The 20,388-nt window shown below is 45.0% G+C and overlaps 1 protein-coding gene across 1 annotated transcript in view; it reads left to right on the top strand.

The window, feature by feature from the left end:
* The first annotated feature begins 5,718 nt into the window (after positions 1 to 5,718).
* Positions 5,719 to 20,388, top strand: part of SPATS2L (spermatogenesis associated serine rich 2 like) — a 225,802-nt gene continuing 211,132 nt past the window's right edge. The window contains exon 1 of the mRNA XM_069615791.1: positions 5,719 to 5,790. The gene's annotated coding sequence lies outside the window, so the exon portion shown is untranslated. The remainder of the gene's footprint in view (positions 5,791 to 20,388) is intronic.

Raw genomic sequence — 20,388 nt, 5'->3', positions numbered from 1 at the left:
CATGCGGATTATTGTGAGCCTAACAAATCCCCCTTGGGTTGTTAAGCCATAGCCATTATTTCCTAAAGCACACAGCATTATGCACCCTTCTCACATTTGATCACCCCCACTCACTTTTCTTGAGGGACAAAAGTCCCTGCTCATAGCGCCCCCTCACTCTCATCAGTGCCTAATACAGCGGTCTTCAAACTTTTTTGGCCTGCCCCCCCCCCTTGAGCAAAATTTGGGCAGGCTGTGCCACCCCAAAAATGCCAAATGGCCAGTATGTACAAATGGCTATGATCGATTGCGTGCCGTCACCGCACCCTACTACCAGTAGAGTCCCTGGGCTCCCCCACCTGCTCCCATCATGGTCACTGGGCTCCCTCATCCCACTCCCACCCAGTCGCCGGGCTCTCCCCACCCTATCACAGACCCTGGGCTCATCCCACCCTATCACAGACCCTGGGCTCATCCCACCCTGCTGCCACCACTATCACAGTGCTCCCGCCCATCATGCTCCCACCACATTCCCTGGGCTCCGCCCATCCCATTCCCAACACAGTCCGAGGGCCAGTGGGAGCTGGTGAATTTTTTAAGTGGACGGGCATCAATATTTCCCCCAAAAATGCCATAGCGACCGAGCGCAGTGAGGGAGCCCGAACTAATCAAGGGGGGGGGAGTTCCCCATTCATTTTTTTAAATAATGGGTTAAAATGTTGCATTTTAGAGCATACTTTAAAAAAAATTGGTAAAAAGCCAAACAGTTTGCAATTGGCACTGAGGGTCGGGGGGGGGGGGCAAGGGGGAAAGCATGGTATTTTTGACTGGGCATCTATGATAGATATCCAGTAAATAATACCATCCCTGTCCCCTGGGCTCCACAGCACCTCAGAAGGAGAGCTGATTTTGGCAGGTGGGTAGGGGGATTGTGCAACAAAGGCATTTTTAAAATGTATTTGTTGTACAACCCTCCTTCCACCCTACCCCCCACTCGCCAAAATCAGCTCAATGACCAAAACAAACACACACACACACACACACACACACACACACATACACTAATCACTCTATCATTCATTCAAGCGCCCATCACCATACACTCACTCATAACACAAACATACACACATCCATACACAGATTTAAACAAAAAATAAATGAACATAAATGTACCTTCTGCAGGGTTCTGTGCGTGGGTGCTGAAATGCCCCGCTCCAGGATGCTCTGTCTGTATGTGCGAGGAGGCGCAGGAGCTCCCCCCCAGACATACCGACATGCAGTGCTCCAGCCAGCATTTCCAATAAGCTATGCAAGGCTTGCGAAGCAAAATGTCCCCAGCCTTGCATGGCTCAGTGAGCATGTGGGGCTGGGGATCAAAACTGTCAAAGGCAAACAGTGTTTTCCTTTGACAGTTCAGCCAGCCCATCAGCACTCCCTCAGCTGGAAAAAGCAGCTGAGGGAGTGCTCAGTGTTTCACTGGGCTGGCTCCTCGGTTCCTCCATAATGTGTGAGGGGGCCAATGGGTGGATGCCCCCTCGCCCATTATGAATGAGCCGCCAAGCTCGGACTGGCCTATGGGGCAATAGGGCAATGCCCATACCAAAAATGCAAAATGCTAGTGTAGGCCAGTCAAAACGGGCCACTTTTTTGGCCAATGTGGGCCAGTTTGAGGAGGTACTTCACTATGCAGCTAGTAGTTTTGACCATTGTTGCTGAATAAATATTCTTTAAATATCACCATTTGCTTACACTTTAACAAAAAACACCCCCTTGGGGTACTATTCAAACAGTCTGTGTCTAAAGTAATGAATATCCATTTGCAACTGCAGGCCACTTTTTCATTGGTGTCTGAGACAGTTTTATGGTCCAGTCCGATCATGTGAGCCGCCCCTGCCCATTACCTCCAATCACCCTCTGGAATGCGGCCGCACCCCAATGGTGAGCGTGCCTCACAGTTTGAAGACCTCTGGCGTAATGGCTGCCATTATAATGCTCTGTTGACACAGTTGACAGTCAGTCTTGCCTTTGTACTCTCGGTCACCTACTCCTCTGCCACATTGTCTTCTGGCCCCTTAATTGCCCCCATTGCGACCGAAAAGTACACAGGCAAGTCCCTTGTGAGGAAACTGGTTTGAATCCTTGTAGAACATCTTCAATAAATCAATATTATAAATATACATCATTACGTTAAGTATTGATTTGTTCAAAAGAACACATTTTAATTGCAGACACATAAGATGGTGACTGGGCCACTGTCTGTTTCAAGGGCAATTGTGAATTTTAAAGCACATTAGACACAACTACTAACTTCATAGTACAAAACGTCATCAATCTGGGCAACATTGACTCACAAAAAAATGGCCAAAACTGGCATGTTGGTTCAGCCGTTGCTCTATTGCCGACTGGTCAGTCCGTGCCAGGCCCCAGGCCGAACATCTCTTCAGAAGCTTGATATGTGTCTGACTTTGTCACCATCCTATTGGGAAATCCATTGGCGGTCTCCAGAGTGGAACAAATGATGTGCCACCACATGCAAAGTCTGTACCGTCAATTCTGTTGATACGAACCATCCCCTCATGGAAGTGTTTTGGAAAGCTTGTGCACCTCACTACCGCATTGACTAGGACCATCAACGTCTTCCGTGCGTCCACTTTCATGTCTGTGTGACAAAGTACATCTCAAGACAACCTACCCGTGTCCATTTGTGTCCCAGTGTGGCCGGGGGTCCATGCATGTTGAACTCAGGCACTGTGCTGCTATGGAACTGTGGGCCACTGTGCGGTACTTCTGAACTTGTGGGCCAGCTCTTGGTTGCATGGCACTTTTCTCAGGAGTGGTGGATGAGGACATGATGTCTTCTTCACCCCCGTCATTAAAGGGATGGTCTAGTAAAATGTTTTATTTAAAAAATAGATAGGCAACCTAAAAAAAAAATACTAGCATTCTCTGTTTTAAAACTTCCTATGTAAAATTCGCAAAAGCAAGCACATGGGCGCATCCATTTTGTGAAATGGAGGCCCTCCTGTGCTGGCTTTTGCTTTTGCGGCACTAATGAAGGAAAAGCCAGCCAGCTGTAGTAAACAAAAGCTGCCGCTGGGTGGCTTTCCCTTCATTAGTGCTGTAGGCGGAGGACGGGGACCGGAGACCAGAGCAGGAAAGCTGCATCTGAATTTTTTAAATAAGCACTAGCTGCGTTTTTTTTTCTAAGTTTTCCGGGCTGGCAGGGCCTGGAAAACTTAGAAATAAAACTGCAGCTTTAAAAACGTTGTATTTATGTTTGCGGTCGCTTTTGAAGCGACAGCTAACATAAATACAACGTTATTGTGTTGGAAAACGCTGTGGTTTTTCTTTCCAAGTTTCTCAGGCTCCTCCGGCTCGGAGGAGCCTGAGAAACTCGGAAAGAAAAACCGCAGCGTTTTTCAACACAACCGCGTTGTTTCTGCCTGAATCTGCTTTCCCATTTGGGGTTCTCGGGCTATTTATTTTTTAAATACAAATTTTTACTAGACCATCCCTTTAACGTCAAATCTCCTGTCCCTGTACATGACTGCAAGCCTCTTGGGTGTGCTGGCGTGGGGTGAAGGATATGCTCTGGTGTCCCTTGTAGTGCACAAAATATCCTTTCAGTACCTTTCTGGTCGACCCAGGAAATGGCCACGATAAGTGAAAAGGCTGTGTGTCCTTGTGGGCCTGTAGCGTGGCAGGGAGCAATGGTGGTGTTGCACTCCTCAACACCTCTGGGAGCAGGAATTTCTTGCCTGTTTGATTATCACGGGGAGCCCGAGAGCCCCAAATGGGAAAGCAGATTCAGGCAGAAACAACGCGGCATTGCGGAAAACAACCGCGTTGTTTCTGCCTGAATCTGCTTTCCCATTTGGGGCTCTCGGGCTCCCCACGGGGAGCCTGAGAGCCCCAAATGGGAAAGCAGATTTAGGCAGACACAACGCAGCATTTAGCATTTCCCATTTGGGTCTCTCGGGCTCCCCACGGGGAAATCAGCTGTAGGTAGAAACACTACGCGGCATGTAAACATAACCGCGTTGTGTTTCTGCCTGCTGTGGCTTTCACTTTGGGTCTCCGGTGCTCCCCTGGGCCGGAGGAGCCTGAGAAACTTGGAAAGAAAAACCGCAGCGTTTTCCAACACAATAACGTTGTATTTATGTTTGCGGTCGCTTCACAAAATGGATGTGCCCATGTGCTTGCTTTTGCGAATTTTGAGCTTGAAAAGCTCAAAATTTTACATAGGAAGTTTTAAAACAGAGAATGCTAGTAATTTTTTTTATGTTTCCTATTTATTTTTTAAATACAAATTTTTACTAGACCATCCCTTTAACGTCAAATCTCCTGTCCCTGTACATGACTGCAAGCCTCTTGGGTGTGCTGGCGTGGGGTGAAGGATATGCTCTGGTGTCCCTTGTAGTGCACAAAATATCCTTTCAGTACCTTTCTGGTCGACCCAGGAAATGGCCACGATAAGTGAAAAGGCTGTGTGTCCTTGTGGGCCTGTAGCGTGGCAGGGAGCAATGGTGGTGTTGCACTCCTCAACACCTCTGGGAGCAGGAATTTCTTGCCTGTTTGATTATCTATGGTCCGGTCACAAAAACACTCTCCTGATGGGGAACTGTAGCCGGGAGCCTCACCTGAAGTCAGCAGTGGCAGGATGAGGAGTGAATCGCTGTGCGGGACGTGTTCTCTGTGTCCCAGCATGCTGTGGTGCCTCAGTGGGCGTTTCACAGTAGTCTGCCGCAACCCGACTATAGTTCAGGGCCGTCATTGCACTGAGCTGCCAGGGGTAGCGGAAGTGACACCACAGGACCCTTGACCTCTGATGGCATCACAGGAAGTGATGTCATTTGACCCCACACCAAGTGACATCACAGGAAGCGATGGAACACAACCCTTCACCCCTTGACAAAAAAGGAAGTGGCATCACATAGCATTGTTCCTAAGTACACTATGAAAAATATGGTTACGATATCACTGTAATGAGATATACATTTCATACAAGAATTGATCATCATATGTATCATTAATATCAATGTGTATAGGCCAATATTACCAAATTACTGTGAATGCAAGCAGACGCCCAAAGCCAAATGATAAAGATACGTTATTATATATATTATTATATGGCGCTTACACGCAAAGAGTGATCCGATGTACAATGTACAGTTACTAATTTGGCATTTGTTGAACATATTAGCCAATAGTTGCCTGTTACTTTTCTTTTTTATTTTAATAGGTTACTAATGCTAGTTAATACGGCATGATCTATTGTCCCTTCTCAATTACTGGTACCGCGGCCATGTTCCTGGGCTGCTCAAAATTACGGTCTTGTTTAATACAGTATTTCAGTTCTAGTCCCTGCGATATGTTATGAATGGATTTTATGTCAACGCTTTTTTGTCAATGTGTGAAAACCTGTCTGATAGCACGTATGGCTTCCCTGATATCATATATCCCTTACTTTATCAGTTCCAGTTGAAGGTAGTTCTTTATTATTTAATACAAATGGATTGATATATTCTCCAAGTCTGTATTCATGCTTAACACAAAGCAATTTGTACATTTGCACATTTTCTAATTATTAAAACATGCTTGTTCTCAATCCGCAAGTTCAACAAATACATTTTGAGTGAATGCTCTTCTCAGTGCGTAAACACACACATTATTCATAAAAAGGAGGCAGTTAACAGGACGAACATTCTTCCCAACAAAAATTCCTTTTGTTTTTTGTAGATGGATCTGGGATTCAACCCATGAAATTATTCACAAGACATTAAGAATACTAGTGGGAAACAGTGCAACTAGGTAAGGCTGTGTGCGTAGTACCTGATACCATAATAATTAAAAGTAAATCAAGAATAATAACGAAAAAATAAATAATAAAAAATAAAATATATATAAACCAAGATGCATGGACCATTACATGAATACCTGTTCATTCACCATTGAAAAGTATTAGTGAAATTTAACCTTATGTTATTTTGTGGTTTAACTTACTATTTTCTCTTTTTTCTCATCTAATAGTTTTTTTCAATCCTTAACACTCCTACCCTTCACCCCTCCCTAAAATGCCCATTCTTTAATTTTATTTTATCTTACTTAATTTGTGTATTTTTGATTTCAAAAATTCGTTGACTTGAATGTTCTAACTTGATAAATCAATGACTCTCATTTGTTGTTAATATGGGAATTTCATGGTATGTGCTTAACATGTGTAAATTATCAAATTATACATTTTTATGTAATACTAATAGCCCTGATTTGAAAAAGATGATTTAGTCATTGACATACATGTAATCACAAAGGGCACCAGAATATCTTATAATAAACCACAAGATGTGGAGTTTCTGAACACTGTAAAGGGAGTCATTTGTCATCCTTTTCAGTTATTTGTGGGCGCTTGAGAATAAGCCAATGTAACACCCTAAAGAGTATGATCATAACAGAGACAACGGCAGAAAAAACATGCTATAACTGCAACTTGCAAAAAGCAAAATACATAGGGCCTCATTATAACTATGGCGGTACGGTAACAATGGTGCCGGTAAGCTACCGGCACTGTTGCTACCGTACCGCCATAGTACGAGTTATGCTCGCGGGTGCCTGACAGCCCGCCAGGTCTGACCTGGCGGGCTGTGCCGCACCCGGGAGCATAACTCGTCAGATGCACCGTTATAAATGGTGCTGGTGCATCCGACGTCCCCATTCCCATAGAGCCCTAAGGGGCACAAATGGGAATGGGGACTGACAGGCACCGGAGCCCGCAAACGGGCAATTACCGGTTCCGCCAAGGTCGGCATGTCCCGGTAATTGCCCATTCGCGGGCGCCGGAAAAATGGTTGTAATGAGGCCCATAGTCCGAAATGGATGCTTATTCTACTCTAAATGCTTTTTGGACGTTTTTGACTACAATTGTAAATTTGAGGTGTTTAAGAACAGACTAAATCAGTGACTCACCCCCTGAAGTGTGCCTGAAATAAACCTTTAATGAGTCTAGCAATTATTGCCCAGAATTCTAGAAATAAATGATTTGTTATTCCTATTCTTTCTTATTTAGGGTCACGGCTGAAAGTGGTACACTTGTGGAACCTCTTGTTTTTTTTAAGAGGCCTGAACAAGAAAGCCTGCCACTCCAGAAACAAAGAGCCACATGGTTCTGGCTCCAGCCCAGGAGCTTCCATTTAAAAAATATAAAAAATAAAACATTATATTCTTCTTTTTTCTTTTTCTAGGGGTAGCAAGGGAGACCCCAGGGGTCACAGTTGCGACCCCTGGCAACCCCTAAATGATGTCTCTGCAATAGTTTCCATCAAGAAAACAGGTTTGGGGACTTGGCGTGCGTTGGCACGACGGGAAGGCAGTCGAAGCTCGTGGGCGCATCCTCCTCCCCCTCATCGCTAATCATTGCGTAGCACCCGAGGCCCTGTAGGTCGCAGTGATGTGCAAATGACTACACAACCCTCGTGTTGTAGTCTAGTCTGGTACCAGGGCCACGCATTGCCGTTCTTTATTTATCAAGATGGTGACGTTGCCCGCTCCCCTCGTGTTGAACGGTCACGTCACCACACTGACCATAACTTCCATTGTCATTCATTGTATCACCTGGAAAGTATGGCGGATTAGAGAGAAACTCAAGATGTAATCCAGAAATTCTGGGCATCTGGAATTAATATTAACCATGATATCATCTACATTTTAGTTGTTGTACACCTGTATATTTTGATGGCTATGTACTTGTGTGAGATATTATGTGTAGTTTGTGTATATTGTGACAGCTATATGTGATATACAATAAACTGAATTGAACTGGTACTGGTACCAATGCGCTGATAGTACCTAGAGGTCAACCTATACCATGAATGACTCTACTCAAGAGACTGGTGAGCCCATAGTCCATGTTCATGCACGTGTGTGGCACATGGTGAGGTCATGTGAAATGCCAATTGCGGAAGATGAGCGAAGCGCCCAGATCCTACGTGGCTGGAATTCCATCAGCCTACACAGACACTTACAACGATAACGAAATGTAGAATTAGAAGAACATTCTAGAACTGGCCATGAATCAAGAACTCACGGGATCAATTGCTGTAGTGGTTTGCCATGCAACATGATCGAAACCCAGAAAGAAAGCCCATGACATACCGAAAAGAAGATCTTGAGATTTACAGTGTCTGCCTTATGTTAGGCCCTAACACTGTCATCTGCACACAACTTGCAACCCTGTGGCTATTGTGGGAACAGCCCGGAGCTGGGCAATGAGTGCTCAGCAAGAGGCTAAACGTGCAAGGGCTATGGCAAGCTGTGTCATTTTGTCAGCGTAGGCCAGGCAAAGTTGAACTGCAACTGGGCCGTGCCATTCGGACTTTCAAAAACACTGGTGCCTGACTCGATAGGTGGCTGCCAGTGACGTTTGCCACAACTGAGATAATGCCCCGTGAATAAAGCAGTCCTCATTAATTACTGTATACAAATTATGCGGATGATACTCAAATATTTATACCTATCATTGTTTGTTATGTTACAGACTCCAATAATCTAAACAAAATATACCTTGCAATCCAAGCCTGGATGGCCATCAACGAATTGTGCCTCAATGATGATAAAACCAAGCTTATCATCATTGGAAACAAAAAGAAATTTAGCAATCTCCCCCAGCTTTACAAATCTTTCATCATCGATGGCAATGCCATACCGGTGGCCAACAAAATAAAAACCCTGACCAGGGCATTGATACTGTCTAGGATTGACTACTGTAATTCTCTCTACGCCGGAACCAGTACTAGAAACATCCAAAAATTGTTAACAGTACAAAACAATGCTATAAGAGCGGCACTAAACATCCCAAGACACAACCATATTTCTACCTTCAGAAGAAACATCCACTGGCTCCCTGTCCATGACAGGATCAAATTCAAAATCCTGACGATCACGCACAAATGCATTGCGAACAAGGCACCTAAATACCTTAGTGACCTCATCTTCAAAGTCAAGTCCAATAGACCAACCCATTCAGCCTACACTAACCTGCTCCTCACCCCTAGGTTTAGAAGGCAAAAAGCCGGAGGCGCTAGCTTCCCAGCATTATCCCCTAAATTGTGGAATGCCCTCCCTCATCAACTGAGAAATGACACCTCCTTCAGGGCATTCAGAAAAAATCTAAAAACTCTACTCTTCAGATGCGACCTCCTGCAATAGCCACCTAGCCCCTAGTCTAGTGTACGACAGATTGAGGATTTGCAACAACATGTAAATAATCTGTAAAACTGTGTGAATCTTATATTGAAACTGATGTAAATATATTGTTAAGGTGTAATATGCAACGAAATGACCGTCTTCTAAGTTCTGTAAAACTGTAACCATATCCTTAAGTATTTCACAGCGCCTAGCTGCCCCTGGGCTTTGCACGCTTTACAAATGAATAAACAAATAAATAAATAATGGGGTTATATGGGGTTGTAGCTGAAACTCCCACTGGCTTACTGTGGTTACGGATGTACTTAGTCTCTAATGCAGATGTGTGATTTACAAATACCAATCAACATACACATAAAATAACATACTTGTCGTCTCTTGACATGAGACAAATGTTTAAGTTTGTCTTTAAACACAATCATCATTTACATTTTGCTCTGATTCTATAGGTGTTTATAATGTAACTGGCAGTTACAATAATACAATTGTCTAAACACCACATCATAATCAAACTGAGTCTGAGCCAATAAGTGCCTGGGCTCAGAAATAAGTGCCAGGGCTGAGCCCTGGCAAACACCCCCACAAATGAAGCACTGCCCATACCTCTCCTTACCTCTTATCTCCAGCCACTGTCACGTATTGCCGCTGACTTTGGGAAAGGGAGCCTGATGGGAAATATAGCTTGCAGAAAGTGGGCAAATCCATTCTTGTCTCTGCAGACACCAGTGCCCATTGTGTTTGTGTTTTCTGTCCGATATTTGACCCCTGATTGAGATACTGCTCCATTTCTGCAGCCTGGATCACTGCACTACTCGTGAATACCTGCTTTCGCTATACCTGATGCTATTAAGCTAATGTTATTTGTTTGAAAGTATACTCCCTAATATCCTTGCTCTCTCTCTCGTGTCTCTTATGTCACATTTCACACCAATTAACACCCCACAATAAATACAAGGACCAGAACCACCACAAAGCTCACACCGAGCATAACTGCACTGATATAGATCATTACACCTTAAAGAGCTTGGAGCAAAGACACTAGCCTTTAAACTGGTAACACAACCACAAAATACAAAAGACTACAGAACACTTCAATCAGACATAACATATGTATCTAACTCAGGAGACACACAAGCCTATGTCTAAAGAGACAGTATACTCAAAACACCAAGAATCCTGAGCACACATCTTCATGATGAACACAACAGCAAAACAACCTTGCACTGCTCCCTTGGGTCAATCGACTCATCGGTTACAAGGTCCATCTTTCACGTCCATGCCCTTGAAGATCCATCGCCCAAAGGCAGGTGCACCGCTCCCATGTGTCACATCATGTGAGGGTATCAGCAGTCATTGACACCAGATCACCAATTAACCTGTCAACCACCAAAGACAAAATGGTTGCTTTTGGCAGTTGCATGCCTATCCCTTTTATATTATAGGCATTGTCATGCTGATCCTGCAACCTGAAAGCCAATCCATGTGCTTCAGGGTTTGCCAGATTGTACCTGACTGTGTGTAGCGCTGTCTGGAAATTAAATGCTGCCAAATGACTGAAAGTGTGGACATGATCTGATTTCCAGTCAATGGGCCTCATTACAAGGTTGGAGGTAGCCATGCCGTTTAAACCCGCATGGCTACCCCCAAACTCGGGTCCGGCTCCGGGTCCTGCGAAAGGGGAATTACCGGGCCATTCTGACCTCGGCGGGCCCAGTAATTCCCCTTGTGCAGGACCCAGAGCTGGTACGTTCCCCATTCCTATTTGAGCCCCCATAGAGCTCAATGGGAATGGGGAGGATGGTAGCAGTGGTACTATTCATAACGGTACCGTTGCTACCATCCAGTTCTGTTTGTGGATGCCGCTCTGCACTCCTGGTCTGGCCAGGAGTGCAGAGCGGCACCCGCAAGCAGAACTCATAATGTGGCGGCATGGTAACAACGGCGCAGATAGCCCTACCAGCGCCATTGTTGCCTTACCGCCACAATCGTAATGAGGCCCAATGTCTATGTCTACTCTATGGCCTTACTGAAGTTTCCAAGGAATAGGCTGTATAAAAGGATAAACCATCTGACTTCATGTTAGACAAAACTATGAAACCAGTGGCCAATCTGACACAGGTGACTGCCATTCCAAATGCACAAGAATGTGAGAAAAGAACTGGCTGACCCTGAGAAGGCAAGAAAAGGTCATTGGGGTTTCCTGCTAGCTACCGCAAAGAAGGCCAGTCAACTTGTCAAAGTCAGCATATGCGTGGACACCTGCAGAGGCGTAGACAGGGTAGGGCCTGAGTGGGCAAGGCCCACCCAAAATCTGTAAATGCACACTCGGCAGCTCTGTGAGGGCATTTAAATATGTTAATGTCTCAATGTCACTGGGCCTAGTAAGATCATTGTTTTGTTCCCCCATGTTCCCCTCCCTTGCCTTGTCGCGCTCTGAAACACTTGTGTACGAGCGCGATACAAATAAAATATCATATCATATCAATGTCACTGCGGTGGGCCCATGTACATTAGCTTCAGGCCTCACTTGTTAGACAATCCTGGCTACGCCTTCGGACGCATGCCTCACAAACAAGGCCAGCCAACAGTCGACAATCATCTTATCGAGCCATATTTTTCTGAAAGATCAATCTATATGCTGAATGTCACCAGCTGAAATTCAGCAACGAATCCCAAGCTATTATGACCTTCTCCATGCGTGTTGACCGTAGAAGGTACAAGAGGTTGAGTTTCAGTGTCTTCCCCACTGCGGAAGTGTTCCAGGACACAATGTGGAGTATCCTGCTTGGATTGCAAGCTGGGCACAAGAGCAATGCAAAACAGATGAATTCTTTCAAAGAGGTAGTCATTGTGCTCTTCTCCTAGATTTGAGGACTGGCAGCATACCCTACACAGAGATCGGTACACATTTCTGAAGGAAAAGCTAGAATTCTTTGGCTATGTGTTCAACCCAGCAATCAACATGGCTGATCCTGAACCGCCCTGCAAACGGTCTCAGAAGTGCAACATTTTATGGGGATGGCAGTTTACTGTGGAGAGTCATTCCCCCAAGTGGCGACTCCCACAGAATCACTTAATGAACTCACAAAGAGCTGGACATCCTGAGGCGGGAATGTGAGGCATCAACGAGCAAGTCTATCCATTAGCAAAAGTTTACCTGTGGAAGCCACTGTGTCATATTTCCACACCAAAAGGGACACAGAGTGTGGCAGATGCAGGTCCAACAGAATATGAGCAATGCTTGGAAATCAAGAGAAACCGTGGACCATTGCTAATGCAATGAAAATCCCTGACTCCAACAGATCGAAGGCAGCGGCAAATGTAACAAGAAGCAATTGCAGTGCTGTGTGGCATATGCCATTTTTACCTCTACATGTTTGGGCATCCTTTCGAATGGTAACTGATCACAAGCCCCAATGCTGCATTTGAAAATAATTATTTCCAACCATATTAGATAAGCAGTAATAGAATTGAGATACTCATGAAAGAAAGCTCATGCTACAATCCAATACTCTAAAATGCGTCACAGTAACCACACAACGTATTATTCCAGTGCGAGAAACGTGTTATTGATATGCACCTCAAAAGCATTCCGCGATGCATTGGAAGAAGCTGCTTTGCGTGGATGTGGTGAGCAGGGAGACAGGGCCATAGCTGTGAGCAGCGGAGAAGCACGGCGACGAACACTGACGGAAGGGCCAGTGTTCAGCCCCTGCATTGAAAATAAGTTCCAGGGCTGAGCACCTGACAGGCCTCTCACTCATTATTAAGCACTGTTTGCACCATAAGTACCGTGATCACAGTTGAATACTCTTGAGGGTCTGTGGCATGAAATTGCTAATTGCTCAAGAAAATTAGATAACACCCCACACCTAGAACCCCCATGCTACCCTTTTGTTCCCCTTGACAAAGTCTCAACTTTGCCACGCCCACCTTGTACAAACTCCCTTGCTCTTCCTGCACCTCTTCCACCACCTTCATGCCGGCTAGCTATATGTGTGCCAGCCGCACGACCGTCAACTACTTCTCACCTATAAATCCATAACTTGCATGGAATTCTCTTCCCCCGGACATCCAAGAAACAGTCCACACCGATGTGTTCAAAATCAAATTAAGTGCTTACCTCTTCTCCGAGTTACCCTCTTAACATAACTCTCATCTCCCTTCTAGCTAAAAAAATTCCCTCGCCTCTATTCTGCCTCTGTCTCTCACTTTCTGCTGCCTTCCCTCTAGCACTTCATCCATCATGGTCACATCCCTAACACAGCTTTTTGTACCGCCTACTTGCACTTAAAAATGTCTAATGTTGGTTGTCCTTAATCTGTGTATGTCCCCCCATCTATTGTCCCGGTCCCCACAACCTGGTCAGAATGTCACTCGAACTCACTGCATTGTAAGAAGCTCACTGTTTCCCGTTAAATCTAATTTATTAGCTATTTTATGTTTTTTTGTGATCAAAAGAGCATTGCTCCCCCCTGTATAAATAAATAAATAAATAAATAAAGGGATAAATTAGTTTTCAAAAATGGTTAGCAGAGTTTGCAAATAACATTTTTTATTAGTAAACAATCCCATTTGATTAGCAATGTTATACTAATATTTTTACCATCACCAGAAGCATTGTGTATTCATTATGTAAGACTAAAGAAAGTACGAGACTAAGCAAAGTAGATGGCGTATCAGGCAGAAAATTGGGCAAACTAGGTGGCATATTGTAGTTTGCAGCCATCTCACTTTCGGTGTAGCTGGTATGAAGCAGCAAGGTGATAAGATAGAATGTCAAGGAGAATGAGATCAGGTAGAACACCAGTTGCACGGATGCATGCAAACAGCACGTTACAGAACTAGGATTGCCATCAAATGCGTTTGGCAGTGGAATCATGCACATTTTCAAAAGTGTTCACTGGTCAATATGATGCGTCTTCCCCAACAAAATGAAATATAGTTGACACTATGAGATTTAGATACAATGACCTAAACTTGACTGAAAACAAATGAGATAATGCAGAGTTTTACAGTAGCAATACTGTAATTATGCATTAATTAACAGGTTATATTTTTAGGAATGGAATTGCATGAATGTCTTATAAATAAAAAAAAAGGTAACACATACTGGTCTTTGCCAGTCAGGATATAGTAAGCTTAATATAATATAATTCTCAATTACTTCTGGTTTGCAATTATTTGAAAAAGAAAAAATAAAGTTTTGCCTAACACTCCAAAACAGGCCTTTGGCACTTAACAGCGGAAAAGAGGATTACTTCTGCACTCTCTCTCCATTGCCCCCTTTGAACTTTCCAGTGAAAAGAGAAAAGATGGTGAAGAGAGTCCTGAATGCAAGAGGGGAATGCAGGGAGAGATGTGCTTTCATTTAACAGAGTGACCTAAATAGCCAGCTTTGCTAGACAAGTGCCAATCTAATTAGCAAACCTACAAAAATGCATAGCAAATTGCTACATGACACTGCTTATTGTATCCCTTGTAAATACTCTGGAGTGCTTTGCCATTTTTAACATGGCTCAATGTTGGGCTAATGACAAATGTCTCTCATGGTGGAAAAGCAATGTCTCGCTCAGTAAACCTCTTTTGTCACAACCCTATTTCCTATGGATGTCAGAACATATGGTTAAAGTTACAATTCCTTTGAGTTCCACTGTGAGTGTCAAGCACATATGACATTTAGGACTTTGTCTGCAGGTCCCTTTACCGTATTGGTAATGCAAGGTAACAGATCTTAATGGTAATAGTACTTTCCTAAACAAAGAGCTCATTAGAAGTGTCCCCCCACCCTTTCTCTTTCTGTTAGGCATATGTAGATTTATCACAAGAGTGTATGAGATTTAAAGGGTTGGTCCCTTATGCACAACATATAGCTCAGTTGAATGTTATGTTTCACATTTGATGATACGTTGCTCTCGTAAAGACATTGGTTATTTTGGCTGCATGTGAGAGCTATGAGGATGTACAGCTACTTGCACCAAGGTTGCCCATGCTTCCTCCAAACAGGCAATTTATTTCCTGAAAGCCTATTATGGCTTGGGGAGTGTCACTCACATTAGGCGTTGTCACAGATGGAGCAAGAATCATTCTGAGTCGCAGAGACAGTTGTGAGAAACCAGAAGGTGTCTCACCCGCTAGTCCCTGGGGGTCTCTCTCTCAGGTGGCCAGGACATGGCCATCACCTTTGGATCCAGACCCTGGGAGTGGACCAGTATGGGAGGATCACCTAGTTGAGGGGTGTTCGGGGAGTGGGACACCTGATGGTGAGATGCCGTATCCCCTTCCCTGTAACACCTTTACCCCATCCTACCCAGGAGGGCACGTGGGATCTTTACCCAACCCCTTTCCCTTCACAGGACACTTTCACACAGACAGCCCACTCTGGGAGAAAACTGATTCACACCTGAGCATTGTACCTGACATGTCTCACTACTATGGTCAGGAAAGGCCAGGCAGTTACTGGTAATCACTCACACCTGATTTCCATTAAACTTCCCCACATGGATAAAAGGTAATGCACAGGCTGAGCGAGGCAAAGCACACAAAGGAATAGCGTTTTTTCCGGATGGAAGCTGAGCAAGGGGAGAAATACGGCAAACTTAGAAGGGTGCACAAGGAGGGAGATACCCTTGACCTTTCTGACAAGAAACCATTATTTTTCTAAGCCCTTCAGATTAAAGAGCGTAAGGCCAGGAAACCAGACTGAAGAATCCTGCATTGTGTATCAGAGATACGCGGGGCTCTCCTACAAAGCTGATCGAGTCCGGGAGGAGCAGCAGCCACTGTGGTACCGTCCTTGGCTTCAAGTCCAAATTAGCGCCAAAGAGACCAACACAGCCGGTGAGTTGGAGAGACCAATGCAAGACCTGTTTGTGTTGAAGTCAAGGTTGCAAGCGGAAACATTGTATAAAGAGCGTAAGTACGAAGATTGGTAATGCGTGTGATGAAAGACGCAAGGAAAGCTTAATTGTTGATGGATGTTTGAACATGGAGGAAGAAAGATACAATAGCAGTAACAGAGTGGTCTGGCACTGCGAGTGTGCTCAATCAAAGCTCTCTGTGAGGTATCCAGCCAAGAAGTGGCAAAAAAGAAAGTAAAAGAATGAGAATGAGGAATGAAGTGAATCGAAGTGGTCCTGCAACGGTTTAAGCAAGACCCTTTGCAGCACAATCGAAAGTCTTTGATTCTTGAAATAAGAGGACCGAGCCCAAACGAGGGAGATCAATTGGGAACATTGTGTTTAAGGGGTCCGAGACGAGGCAGACCAATTGGGAATGTGAAAATCCTGACAAGAAAGGAACTTTGGTGATTCTTTTGTTACATCAGGCCCCTACACTGAGAGACCTTTCATTTGGAAAGAGACTTTGGCAAAGAAGGCCCTGATACCTATGCTTTGCACTATATCATTGTGTCAGAGAAGCCAGAGTGTGTGCGAAGCTCGAGCGTGTCGCCTTTGTCCCGTGCTGAAAACGTGGGGAAGGGAAGCCAACTGCTCAACTATGCTGACATATTGTTTCTTGAACACTTTTCTTTTTGCATGCATTGTTGTTCCACATCATTTGTATTTAGAATTAAGGATTGACAGTAGGTTTATTAGTATAGGCCCTTTTATTTTGACAAAGACTCCACTAGAACTGTGTTATTATTATTTGATGGCCGTAGCTTGCTCCCATCCTTAGATTTAGGTTTAATCAATCCATTGAAGTTCAATAAGCACCCTTGAACTGTGATCACTTGTGTCTGTCTTCACTGTTTGATACCATGCCTTTGTTACACAGTTCAGTGGTTTTAATTGACACACTTGTGGGCCCTAGTGCTGTTCCTCTCCCCTTCATCTTGTTATGACCCTCCTCCCTAACCCAGGCATCCATAACCCCCAGTTAGTGCTATCTAACTTCTCTGCACCGGCTTGCAGCGTACCAAAGATGGTGGCCTAAAGAGTTCAATGTTCGAGTTGGTGTTCCAGGACCTGTTCCTGTTGGGCCTCCCGCTAAGTCTGTTGGGTAGGATGATTCTCCCTGTTTCGTCCCCCTTTGTCTAGGCATCCTGCAGCAGGTTGCGCAAGCTCCTTTCCCCTGCTCGGCAGATCTGTGGCATTGCTGCATACTGAAGCTGCTGGCCAGAGAAGGCCAACGCTCATATCTATGTTTCGTCACCCACTTCCTCAGGGTCTCCCTGGAAATAATTCAGGGGAGGGTGAGTTTGTTCCTCTGTTTGGACCCTGGTGGCCTACGGGTTCCTGGCATGATCCTACCTGCCTGTTCTGGCAGCTCTGTGGGGTCTGCGCTGAGGCCACGTACTGTAGCGGCCTCTCTCTCTCTCTCTCTTTGGTTCTCGATGCCGGCCTCTCTGCAGCAGTCACGCAATATTCGTCTGGGTTGCCGGGTGAGCTCTGAAAATAGAAAGATACTAGCAAGTATCTTATAACAGAGGTAAGGCTGGAAATAATAATGGTCTGAAAAGATATATATGCTGGCACAAGGGTGGGCAGAAATGAGGTCCCTGTCTGCTGCCACCGTCAACCACAGAGGTAGGACTGGCTCTAGATTTCTCCCTGCTATGCCTCCTACCACCGGCTGAGTGGCGTTCCCGTCCCCTCTTGACAAGGTCAGAAAAAAAGAACTCGTAGAAGCAGAGCTCCTAATGAACATACGCATGCTTATTCAAACCAGTGCAGGTATGACAATGGTAGAAGAGGAAACACAGAGCAGAAGTCTCAAGGGAGTTATAGACATTCATAAAGAGGGAGACATGCAGGAATTATAAGAAGAAAGCAAGGGAAAGCTCTCAAGAGACAGATGCCTCACCCAGCAAGATGCATGGAGAAGTACAGAGAAGAGCTGGACAGCAGAATACTGAGAACAGAAGAGAGATGGGGAGGAGGAAGAACACGGACCAGCTGAGATCTTAGAGGTTGCGGGCCAGAAGGAAGAGTTACGTGCATCTGAAACAGAGACGCTGCAAAGGTTGCTTGCAAATTCAGGTACCTGCACCTGCAATCTCGTTTGTTCTGCACAGACAATGGCAATAGATTTAGGTCCATACTGCAGGATTAGTTATATGATGGCACTTAAATCACAAATGTAGACAATCCAAACCGAGCAACAACAGAAATGCAAGATTTACCATGCTTAGAAAATTTAGCTAAGCTCCTGCAACAGAGTTGGTGCAGTCCAAATGGGCTCTTCCTTATATTGGTGGGCACATTGTGGAATACCCCGATATTCCACCCTGTCCCCAATAACAATCAACCTTTACACCGTTCACCTGTCAGTTTGACAGTGCAAGCAAAACATCCCTCATTATTCTAATGACAGGAGCCTTTGCCTAGTTTGCAATCCTGGGTACAGTCCACTGAGTGGTCCAGTGCATTGGGCTCCACCACCCAACAGAAGAATGAAGGTGATGCTCATCATTAAGAAACCTGAGGTCAGGTAATGCTGGTCTCCTCTGCATTCCCGGCTACAAGCGGAAACACAGAGAAGGCATCAGGTTTGGTGTGGCCCATCAAAATTCATGAATAAACTTCTTCTGAACCTCACACTCTACGTTTCTGAAAATATTTGAAAACCCTGCTCTTCCAGTAGACCTACCTGAGCGAGCCAAACTTTCCGGAAGCCTAGCCCCTCTGCAATGGGCCCCCGACCGCTCCACCAGGCCTGCCTAGAGGCACCCACACCGGGTTTGTGAAAGACCCTTCCGAGTGGGCACCTTTCCAGAGAACATGTTATTTGGCTGTGCACGTTCTTGGTAGAGGGGCTCCCAGACCTTTTTTTTTAATTTTCAGGAACTTGACGTTTCACCCTAAGTTACCCAGGGAAATCCAGATCTGGACCCCTGCTCACTGTGCTTTGCGAGGCACAGCTTCTCCTCACTGGTGAGGCCTGGCTAGGCTGACACATGTGTCTGGGGTTGCTGTTGCTACTCTTGTTCAGAAGAGAATTGCCTGGTATTTCAGGGCTGGGCTGGCCAAGTGAGTGGACCAGACTGATATGGAAATAGATATTTCTCCTATGTGAAAGGTACAGTGAGCTAAAACGTGTAGACCAGGCTTGTCCAACCTTTTTGAATGTGGGGCCGAAGCATTCACTTTTTGTCACCCGGAGGGCCGGCGAGCCAAAAGTGAACATCCTGACCCAAAGCAGTATATTCAAAAGCGATGGTGTGTGACCTTTCACACAATAGCATCAAAGGCATAGCCATGCAGTCCCAAAGATAGCTTTTGGTGTCGGGGGCAGTGATGAAAGGTTAGTTTCTTGTGATTTCTTCCAGTGTGTATGTGTTGATATTTCGCGGAAATAGTGGGGGCGACCGCGCGTAATTAGGGAGCTATAACAATATAGGGAGGGTTTGGGGGGGTCTCCCCTCCAAGATTTTTTTCCAAATATGGGGCTGAAATTGTGCATTTTACAGCAGGAAAAGTGAACAAAAAGCCATACGTTTACAATCAGTTCTAAAGGGGAACATGTACATTCCATGTCACTAAGAGCAGACAAGAACATTGTAGAACACAACACATTTTAATGATCAATGTGTCCACAGTGTAAGACAGCACTGTCACTGATGTAACACATTGACATGCTGGTTGTGCCCAAAATATGCCTCTGTAGCAACATGTCTATGCTGGCTGTTACCAATTTAGGCCAACATTGTCCTCTACAAATCATGATTGATGCTGCCTGAGCATGTGCAGTGTGCCTAGTACATATGCCTATGTATCTCTGTAATACACATTCATTACTTCTGTGTTAATGAAAGAAGCATAATCCCATTCCAGGGGCACCTGAGGCAGTAAAAGTCCTCCGCCACGGCCCGGTTTATTGGTCAGACCCAACATTGCAGAAATATATTAATTAATCCTGTCCACGGACCCGACAAACATTGAACAAATAAATAAATCGGGCAGGGGAGTTGACTTATGAATTTCCCAGGGGGTGCCCAAATATAGGAAGTGACATAACCAGCACTTATATGACCGCATTTTCACGTAGTCGGCAACTTGGTGCGAGAGGGCCGGGGGGGTGCAGAACAGTGGAAACATTGGCTAGCATGTATTGCATGTACTAAAGGCAAGTAAGAAGGAGGTTTAAGCCTTCCAGTTGCATCCCAGTAGGCCAATACTGCCCCTACTCCACCCCTCTATAATCATCCAGGTTGTAGTAGCCCTCAAAAGGCAGAGCAACACAACTAGGATGGGAGAACGAAATGCC

The sequence above is a fragment of the Ambystoma mexicanum genome, chromosome 9 (genome assembly GCF_040938575.1).
Source record: "Ambystoma mexicanum isolate Mex_15411 chromosome 9, UKY_AmexF1_1, whole genome shotgun sequence".
In the NCBI taxonomy this organism is placed as follows: Eukaryota; Metazoa; Chordata; class Amphibia; order Caudata; family Ambystomatidae; genus Ambystoma; species Ambystoma mexicanum.
This window is presented reverse-complemented; position numbering and strand designations above follow the sequence as displayed.